This window comes from Schistocerca nitens, chromosome 4 (genome assembly GCF_023898315.1).
Source record: "Schistocerca nitens isolate TAMUIC-IGC-003100 chromosome 4, iqSchNite1.1, whole genome shotgun sequence".
Taxonomy (NCBI): Eukaryota; Metazoa; Arthropoda; class Insecta; order Orthoptera; family Acrididae; genus Schistocerca; species Schistocerca nitens.
Window position 1 is genome coordinate 680,395,610 of NC_064617.1, and position 11,242 is coordinate 680,406,851.

An 11,242-nucleotide genomic window follows, 5' to 3' on the forward strand; every position below is an offset into this window, starting at 1 on the left:
CATCCTAGGGAATTAACTGATGCAGAGGCGGCCGTTGGTTGCTTTATAAAACGGGAAGAGGCTTCATTACAAGAATCCTCACGACAACCGACGACTTAAGAACACGGGACAGGAGTTTCAGACACTATTACTTATCATTAATATGTGCATGATTTGTGGTAGGATCTCTGCTACCTTACTGACCACAACTTGGTGTCACAGAATGTGGTATTCAGCTCGAAAATCACGAAACTTAGGTGCAAGTGCACTACTAAAAATGAATGGCTATGATTTAGCTACAAAAATGACAGTGGCAGATAGTTGCCTACAGCTGAAATAGGCCGAGCCCTTGTACCTCGCAGAGGAGGTGCGACTAATTTGTGGTGTCAACCGTTGCTCTGGAGTCTTGAACCGAGGGCGGAAAGGGTGAGCAGCCCCAGCAACAAGCCTGCTATTCAGAATGAGATTTTCACTCTGCAGCGGAGTGTGCGCTGATATGAAACTTCCTGGCAGATTAAAACTGTGTGCCCGGCCGAGACTCGAACTCGGGACCTTTGCCTTTTGCGGGCAAGTGCTCTACCAACTGAGCTACCGAAGCACGACTCATGCCCGGTACTCACAGCTTTACTTCTGCCAGTAAAGTTCCCGAGTTCGAGTCTCGGTCGGGCACACAGTTTTAATCTGCCAGGAAGTTTCAGCCTGCTATTGGTGGAAGGGTAACGAAGGACTGTCAACTGATATATTTTTAAAGTAACTAAGAAGTACTTATAATGTTAAATTTAATATTGGCAAAGAGGGGAAGGGTGGAGACAAATCTAAAATTTTAAATATGGAATGCACATTATTTTATGAAGGAACTGAAGATCGAATATATTAAAGAAAAAGAAGACAAAAAAAAAAATAACCAATGGGAGCTTCCTTTGGTGGGAACAGGCTTGGAGGAAGCGTCTGACAAAGCCGTCCAGCACGCCATTATCAACTTTCACCACATCGAAACGCTAGTTATCGCATTGGGGGTGGAGCCTCCGGCCACAAACGCGGGAGGAATCGGCCCGTTGCATACAGGCTGTATAAAGAAGAGTCTCACTCATAAACCTGTCAGCAGTTTCAGCAAGGAAACTTCCTGCGAGTGGGAAAAGGGGAGTAACTTCAGAGGAATCATGGAACATCATCTGATAGCGGCCACTAACGCTGTTACTAATTGGTTCATAACTGGTTTGTCATTTAATGACGAATAGAGCCTTCAAAATTGGTTTCTTAAGCTGCTGATTTTTACGAGGGTTGGAACTTTAATAGTGGCAACTATTTATTTACAGCTCGTACAAAATATATGTGTTTCAAAGTCTTACTGGCCTTCAAAGTAGTCACCAGCATTGTGTATAACCCGTTGCCAGCGATGTGGAGGTCGTAGCAGTGCCCGTTGTGTTGACAATTCGACCGGCGCGGTCTATTGACCAACTAATTTGTAGCAACTCTGAAGCGAATGCTGTGAAGTGTTTCCTTCAGTTTAGAAACCGAGTTGAACTCACGAGGTCTTAAGTCATGGGAGTGCAGTAGGTGGTATAGCACTTAGCAGCCCCATCAGTGAAACAAATCAGTAACAGCTTGCACTGTACGTGCTTGAGCATTGTCCTGCAAAATGATGGTCAGGTCCTGCAGAAAGTGTCATCACTTCTGTCTCTAAGTTGGTCGTAGGATGTGCTCCAAAAATGAGCAGCACAGAGAGTGAAGTAATGACACTTTCTGCAGGACCTTTTAGATTTAGATTAGATTTACTTTCATTCCAATTGATACGTAGTGAGGAGGTCCTCCAGGATATGGAACATGTCAGAAAAACAACAATACATGATAAATATTTACAACTAAAACAAATAAGCTAATGTACCATTCCACAGGTCACAAGTGGAATGATCGTCATTTTTTAATGAAGACTATATGAAAGAGTCATTTTACAAATACTAATGCACTGAATTTAAAATAAACTTTTTTAGTTATTTATAAGGTAATAAACATGTAATACAACTACTATAATACTTATTTACAATGAACACATTACTGCACTGAAATGGTGCAGAAGTTAGATTGTACTTACACACACACACACACACACACACACACACACAAATTTTCAATGAACACATTACTGCAATGAAATTGTGCAGAAGTTATATTGTACTTATATACAAATCAGTTGGTTTTACTGAGAAATTCATCAATGGAGTAGAAGGAGTTGGCCAACAATAAATCCTTTAGGCTTCTTTCAAACTGAATTTCATTGGTTGTTAAGCCTTTTATGGCTGCTGGCAAGGTATTGAAAATGTGTGTTCCTAAATAATGCACACCTTTTTGTACAAGACTAAGTGACTTTAAATCCTTGTGAAGATTATTCTTATTTCTAGTATTGATTCCATGAATTGAGCTGTTGCTTTGAAAAAGTGATATATTTTTAATGACAAATTTCATTAAGGAATAAATATATTGGGAAGCAGTAGTTAGTATTCCTAGTTCCCTAAACAGGCTTCTGCAGGATGATCTTGAGTTCACACCACATATAACTCTTACTGCACGTTTTTGTGCCCGGAAAACTTTAGCTTGGCTTGATGAATTACCTCAAAAAATAATCCCACATGACATGGAATGAAAGTAAGCATAGTATGCCAGCTTTTTCATTTTTATATCCCCTATGTCTGACAAAATTCGCATTGCAAACAGAGATTTGTTAAGACGCTTCAGCAGTTCTGTGGTGTGCTCCTCCCAGTTGAATTTATTATCAAGCTGTAATTCCAAGAATTTAACACTGTCCACTTCGTCTATCTTCTTGTCGTCGTACGTTAGACATATACTCATGGGACACCCCTTACAAGTTCTGAACTGCATGCAGTCTGTTTTTTCAAAGTTTAGTGACAAAGAATTGGCTAGGAACCAGTGATTAATGTCCACAAATATTTTATTGGCTGATCTTTCTAAGACTACATTTGATTTGCTATTTATTGCAATGTTTGTATCATCGGCAAACAAAACGAACTTGGCATCTGGTAATGTTACTGATGAAAGGTCATTGATACACACAAGAAAAAGTAAGGGCCCCGAAATGGAACCTTGTGGGACCCCACATGTAATTAGTTCCCAGTTGGATGATGCCTTGTAGCTTGATACATGTCTCTTTCCTAATAACACCCTTTGTTTCCTGCCAGAGATATAAGATTTTAACCATTTTGCAGCATTTCCTGTTACACTATAATATTCTAATTTACTTAAAAGGATATTGTGATTTACACAGTCAAATGCCTTTGACAGATCACAAAATATACCAGTTGCCTGCAATTTTTTGTCTAATGAATTAAGCACATTTTCACTGTAAGTGTAGATAGCCTTCTCAATATCAGAACCTTTTAGAAATCCAAACTGTGACTTTGACAGTATGTTATTTGAGATAAGATGGTTATAAAGCCGACTGTACATTACTTTTTCGAAAATTTTTGAGAATACTGGCAACAGTGAAATTGGACGGAAATTTGAAGCTATTTCTTTATCTCCCTTCTTAAATAGTGGCTTAACTTCAGCATATTTCAGCCATTCAGGAAATATTCCACTGATAAACGACTGGTTACACAGATAGCTTAATATTTTACTTAGCTCAGAATCACATTCTTTAATTAACTTTGTTGATATTTCATCATAACCACTAGATGTTTTTGATTTTAAAGATTTTATGATGGACATTATTTCTGTTGGGGTAGTGAGGGTCAAATTCATATTATGGAAGTTACTTGAAATGTCTGATCTGAGGTATTCCATAGTAGCATCTACCAAACCTGACAACTCCATCTTTTCAGTAATAGTTATAAAATGTTTGTTAAAAAGTTCTGCAACATTATACACATCTGTCACCAATGTATCATTTACTCTTAATGCTATTTGTTCCTCTTCATGCCTGGTTCTACCGGTCTCCTCCTTCACTATATCCCATATTGTCTTTATTTTGTTATCTGATATGACTATTTTTTCCTTGTAATATATTTGCTTTGACATCCGTATTACAGTCTTTAATATTTTGCAGTATTTCTTATAATGTGCTATAGCATCAACATAGGAAATGTTTCGGATTGACAGATACAGTTTTCTTTTTGTTTTACAAGGTACCCCTATTCTTCGAGTAATCCATGGCTTCTTTGTAGTCTTTGCTCTAACCTTGGTAAGTTTTGGGGGAAAGCAGTGTTCGAATAAGGTAAGCACTTTATCAGCAAAAGTGTTATATTTTTCATTCATGCTGTTGTGGGTTGGCAGGAGAGCCAGCACCGTATTATTAGAGGAAGCCGAAAGGCACACGTTTTAGCTCACGCAGGCTGGCGTGAGGTCTGGAACTGGACAAGGAATTTAGACTTTAGAAAAACGGACGTAGCTGGTGGAATACTTAATTTTAATCCATTAATGACGAGCGTCGCTCTTGACGGTACATGATTACAGTATCAATAGTAACTGGTACTGGCGCCTTGCTAGGTCGTAGCAAATGACGTAGCTAAAGGCTATGCTAACTATCGTCTCGGCAAATGAGAGCGTATTTTGTCAGTGAACCATCGCTAGCAAAGTCGGTTGTACAACTGGGGCGAGTGCTAGGAAGTCTCTCTAGACCTGCCGTGTGGCGGCGCTCGGTCTGCAATCATTGATAGTGGCGACACGCGGGTCCGACGTATACTACCGGACCGCGGCCGATTTAAAGGCTACCACCTAGCAAGTGTGGTGTCTGGCGGTGACACCACACATGCCATGAGCACTGTAAACATCAGTCCAGTGAATGTCTCTGAGGAGTGTCCTAAAATAATCAATTTTTGGCTTACTGATTATCCTCTTGAGCTCAGATTTAACAGATTTTATATCCTGTTCAGTATTAACATTTAACAGAAGGAACTGCATGTCATGGTCTGAGAGGCCATTGACTATTGGTTTTGTAATATAATTTTGTTCATTGGCCTTTTCTATAAAGATATTATCAATGACTGTTTGTGAGCAAGTGGCTATCCTAGTGGGGAACTTTACAGTGGGAATTAAGTTGAATGATAGTGTTACTAACTCAAATAAGTTCTTATTGGGAGAGTCTTTAAGGAAATCTACATTGAAATCACCAGCAACCACCATTTCTTTGTTTTTGGTTGCTAAATGGGCCAGTACAGCTTCAAGGTGGTTTACAAACAGATTAAAGTTACCTGCAGGTGCTCGATATACACTTAATATTATGAAGGATTTTTTCTGAAATTCTAATTCTGTTGCACATGCTTCCATACGCTGTTCTAGGCAAAATTTGTGAATGTCTATGTTCTTAAATTTATGACAGTTCCAGATGAATGTGGCAACTCCTCCTTTCTCCATTTCTGATCTACGAAAGTGAGATGCTAACCTAAACCCTGTAACACTTAAAAGTTCTATACCAGTGGTCACATGATGCTCAGAGAGGCAGATTATGTCAGCTGGGTTTGAAGACTCTAATTCATCTATGCAGATAGTTAATTCATTAATTTTATTTCTCAGTCCTCGAATATTTTTGTGCAATAAAGATAGCAGACATTTCACATTGACCGAGTTAAAACTGGGTGGAGTCAAAACATCTGCTGACTGTTGAAAATTCTTAACCAATGGCTGTTTACGCTGATGTAATAAGCTGGAATTATGTTTTTTGATATCTTTCTCAAACTGAAGGTTTGTCTCAGTTCTAACCTCTCTTAAAATTTGCTTTCTTTCTGTCCTCCCTACCCTAAAAAAGGGTCTTTTCTGAACCCTATAACAACTGGTATTTTACCACTCATGACAGTGCCTCCCCCCTTAAACTTTCCTGCTATTTCCCCAGCCAATTTACCCTGACCACTATTTTGCAGGACAATGCTCAAGCACGTGCAGTGCAAGCTGTTACCGGTTTATAGAATGAAATTTTCACTCTACAGCGGAGTGTGCGCTGATATGAAACTTCCTGGCAGATTAAAACTGTGTGCCGGACCAAGACTCGAACTCGGGACTTTGCCTTTCGCGGGCAAGTGCTCTACCAATTAAGCTACCAAAGCACGACTCACGCACCGTCCTCACAGCTTTACGTCTGCCAGTACCTCGTCTCCCATCTTCCAAACTTCGCTTGGTAGAGCACTTGCCCGCGAAAGGCAAAGGTCCCGAGTTCGAGTCTCGGTCCAGCACACAGTTTTAAACTGCCAGGAAGTTTCATATCAACGCACACTCCACTGTGGAGTGAAAATTTCATTCTAGAAACAAGCCCCAGGCTGTGGCTAAGCCATGTCTCCGCAATATTCTTTCTTCCAGGAGTGCTAGTTCTGCAAGGTTCGCAGGAGAGCTTCTGTGAAGTTTGGAAGGTAGGAGACGAGGTACTGGCGGTATTAAAGCTGTGAGGACGGGGCGTGAGTCGTGCTTGGGTGGCTTAGTTTGTAGAGCACTTGCCCGTGGAAAGCAAGGGTCCCGAGTTCGAGTCTCGGTCTGGCACACAGTTTTAATCTGCCAGGAAGTTTGTTACTGATTTGTTTGACTGATGGGGCTGTTAAGTGCTATACCACCTACTGCACTCCCATGAGTTAGGCCCTCGTGAGTTCAACTCGATTTCTAAACTGAAGGAAACACTTTACGGCATTCGCTTCAGAGCTGCTACAAATTAGTCGGGCAATAGACCGCGCCTCTCGAACTGTCAACACAACTGGCACTGATAAGAGCATCTTACGACTTCCACATCGCTGGCAACAGATTATACACAATGCTGGTGACTACTTTGAAGGTGAGTAAGACTTTGAAGCACGTATCTATTTTGTACGAGCTGTAAATAAATAGTTGTCACTATTAAAGTTCCAACCCTCATATTTCACTGAAGCCTTAAACACTCCTAACACCAAACTTGAATACTTTCTTGTAGAACTTTGTTTGGGCACAAGATAGGAGCAAGTAGGACACAGCTTAACGTCGTTGCACCGAGAGCTGCATCCTCAAGCCAATGAAAAGTAACTGAACGTTAGCCTTACCATAGCTATAATTATGTTCTTTCACTTGGATGCTTACAATTCTGGTGTGGCTTACTGCTGGAGCTGTTCGTACGTGTGTTAATCTTTTTCTTAGCATTAACAATAGTATCAAAGCCAGAAGAAGCTATCAGTAGTTTTGGTTCTTAGTGTATGACTTGGGCTTGACTGAGTCTGTGAGATCAAGATTGGTATTTCAGCGTTGCTGTCTTTCCAGTTGAGCACAGCGTTATTGTTGAGAGTGAGAAACGGATGTTCCGTACGTAGGAAGTTACATGTCGAAAGATAACAGGAGCAGAGGTGAAGTGTTTGACTCCGTAAAAAAGTAAGAGAGATCTGGTCGACTGACTGCAGGCACAATGCTAAGCAGTTGTCCCATCTTTTATTGCGCGTTTTACGGCCCTGAGCCCTGCAAGGCACTCGCGCAGCTGCGTTTGCTGAGATGGCCGCTGATGAAGCCAATATAGGCGACGAAGGTGCTAGGATAGGAATGTGAAAGGAGGTTGTGATATATCGAATAAGTAGGAATAAAGAACGAAATTAGTCAAAGAAGGTGTCAGTATTCTTATCGGTACGCCACAGAGCTCATAACATGAATCAAAGTAAAATCATACGAAGTCGCAGTGGGAAGAGGGATGGGATCCTAGCTTAATTAACAGAATAACAAATTCTGATCGCAAAAAGAGGAAGCCGGGAGGCCTGTCGCAGTTATCCTTCCCACCTGTGAATCAATGGATGGAGGGAGAAGTACGGTTTTCTTTAATATGTGGACTACGTTGAAGAACACCCAAAAGCTGTTTGTGCGAGGTATTCTTCTGCAAAAATGGAGGAGAAAGTCTAGTGAACGTAAAGGAGTTGTGATGGATTACAATCGTCTTTGGTACACTTCTTACGTCGATCAACTGTTTATGTACGAATAAGTGTGGGGCTAGTGAATCAGTATATTCTCAAAGGATCCTAACTGGTATACTACCTAGACCGGAAGACTTGTCTTTATTAAATTATTTATGCTGCTTCGCTACAAAGAAGATATTCGCTTCCAAGTTACTCAGATTGGCAGATATTCTTGATTCGAATTCTGGAATACTTATTTGCGTTCTTTGGTGAAGGAATTTCGGAAAACCATATTTAGTAACTCCTCTTTAGTGGCAATGCCATTGTAACATTATCGTCCCTATCACCCAGTGGACGTATTTATTACGTCTTATCATTGGTGTGCTTCATATACGACCAAAATCTCTTCTGATTTCCTGCCTGATTTTGGGACACAGTTTCGTTGTGGAATCTATTAACAGTATTTCATGCCGAAGTTCGTGCTAAATTTCGAGCTTCCGTAAAACTTCGCCAATCTCGGCGTTTTCCGTTTCTTTTCCAAGCTTTTTTCGTTGCTTCTGCGACAGTGTTCTATTCTGTTTTCTATACCTCGGGTGGTCACTTCCGTCTCTTATTAATGTGTCTGAAAAGCGATGAATAGCTTCTGTGGTATAGTCGTCGATTTTGACACTACCGGCAGTTTAAAACTGCAGAAATAGTAACTGATACTCAATGAGCCTTCAAAAATTCACACCAGAAATTTATCTGGTAAGGCACTTCAAAAGGCAGTTGGTGATAAACCGTTGAAGATTTGGGACTGACAGCATTGCATGTATGGCGAGTTTTAAAACTGTCAACAAAAAGATCGCTAGAGCCAAACAATGTCTTGAAGAGCAGGAGTCCGACATTCCTTACCAACAACAAGTATCATGGATCATTATCTGGTTAATAACTCGTCCAGTCCTCTTCACTACAGTTTTCATATGCATCATTGCAACGTTTCTACGTGCATTGTGGGTTGCAGTTTTAACATGGAACAACAATCTCAAGAGATAGGCCGTTACTCCTTTTTGAAGCTGAAAGCTCGACAGTAGGATAGTAGGAGGCCTACAGACATTCTGGGTAGAATTCGACCTACGACGTTTTGGTTGCTTAGACGCAGCTGCAGGGCAAAACATGATAACACCTCCCCCCCCCCTCTTAAGATATGCTCTTCCCCTCCTCCTCTCCCCTCTCCTCACCTATTCCCCCACCATTTTTTCTCTACACCTCCCCTCCCCTCCCCTCTTCTCAGCCATACCCCTTTTCTGAAAATAGCCCAATCAGAGAGCTTTCATGACAAAACACATACATTTAGATCTCTCCTTCATAGCCCAGTACTTTACTGCCATAAAGAATGAAAAAATCAGAGAGAGTTTCCTACATCAAGGATGGCCACGGAAGGGGGGGGGGGGCGGAGGTGGGCATGATATCACTCATGTCCAGTGGCGATTGCAGTTGCATAATGTCTGCACATGATTGCCTACAATGCATATACTTTGCTTGTCTGCTCGCAGCCAACACCTTGAACATGCACTCTCTGAAAGATATATGATTTTATAATCCAGTCAAATGTATACATGTGTGATGTATATGGTATATTCCATCTGCCGAGCAGGGTGATAGGTGCAGATCAGAATTAAAACACTTGAGATATGGGGGTCCTAATACGTTGTGGAAGTCTTAAGTTTTATTTTTGTAATGCATCTATAATCCGTGAAACTCAGTTTCATTATTATAATACATCTCTAACATACAGGATTTCAGTGCTGTGTCTACATCAAATAGGTTATAATTTCAGAAATTTACCATTACAACTAGTAGGTTACCAGTAAATCAGTTTGAAATTGTCCCATGTTGCACAGACCATCACTCATTATCCCTGACTGGACGAAAATGACCCCATGCAACAGTGCTCACTTAATCATCAAGTAAGAAACGTTTATCGTCTTTTGCCGGCAGTGCCAATTTACATTGCTTTATAGTGGAAACAATATGTAACTAGAATTGAATTACATACTGGACATCTCATTTATCAACATTTATTAACATTTATCACTTAAAGCAAAATTTTGGTAATTGTCCATACTTAGTTCCTTACTGATGGACATTTTACACGTTCCACTATTGCATTATACACTGCGATTCAGTTTCAAGCGTGCACATTTTTGCTCTCAACTGCTACGAATAGTTCACCTTCGTTAAACCTATTTTCTTTTTACTGATGCATGAGATGCTATAAAATTATCAAAATAACCTAAAGTGCCAAACTATTTATGCACATGCTTTCCATATGCGTTTTACAGCATTACAGTTACTTCCAGCAAGCTTGACAGAAACATATCTGGTGATTTTTGATTAGAATGTGAATATTGTATAGCAACTACTTTAAATTTCTGTGGTGAATAACATTATTTTTAATCATATAATATGGTAATGAGCTGCTTTGGAGCTCCCATCTTGTTGATGTTGGTGGTGGTACCATTTTCTCTGGGGATAATGGTAGTTTGAAGTGAAGTTCATGGCTGTCTTGTGGAGATTCAAGATCTTCTAAGATATAGTCTATGCCTGAATCATTTGGTTCATTTATCCATCAAAAATATTTAAGGAAGTTATGCTATATATAAAGCTATCAATGTCTTTTCAACCTTTTTTGTATCGAATTTCTTCAACATATACCTAAAATGGAAATCTGCAAGAAGCGTCTTGGAAATATCTCAAATATCAGTTTATACAACTTTTTCATCAAAAATATGATGAGTTTACTTAATAGAAGAGCAATCAGATTCTCCTTAAATACAGCATTGCACTTTAAATGTGGTCTTGCAGAGAAGAAACTTAATATCTGCCTTCCCAAATTGCTACTAGCTTCGTATCACTTACTTTTCATACATTCTGTATAGCTTTCCCAAAATCACTGTTATTCATATCTAAAAAAAAACTCTTATCAAATTAATGCTTTTCATTCATGCGTTTTACAGCATTAATATCTATATACAGTTACTTCCAGCAAGCTTGACAGAAATATATCTGGTGATTTTTGATTAGAATGTGAATATTGTTTAGCAACTACTTTAAATTTCTGTGGTGAATAACATTATTTTTAATGATATAATATGGCAATGAGCTGCTTTGGAGCTCCCATCTTGTTGATGTTGGTGGTGGTACCATTTTCTCCGGGAATAATGGTAGTTTGAAGTGAAGTTCATGGCTATCTTGTGGAGATTCAAGATCTTCTAAGATATAGTCTATGCCTGAATCATTTGGTTCATTTATCCATCAAAACTGTCGATAGAAAGCCATCTAAAACTAGAGAGTGGTAGGCATTGCTTCATGGTTCAGTCGAAGAGACTATTAAGACTGAGGTATACAATACAAGAATAAGTTTCAATTTAAAATTTGTAGTT

General features: G+C 39.7%; 1 non-coding gene across 1 annotated transcript; it reads right to left on the reverse strand.

Moving 5' to 3' along the window:
• Positions 1-503: 503 nt before the first annotated feature.
• Trnal-caa (transfer RNA leucine (anticodon CAA)) lies at positions 504-578 on the reverse strand. Its single transcript has one exon. It is a non-coding gene; the product is annotated as a tRNA-Leu (tRNA).
• Positions 579-11,242: the final 10,664 nt, after the last annotated feature.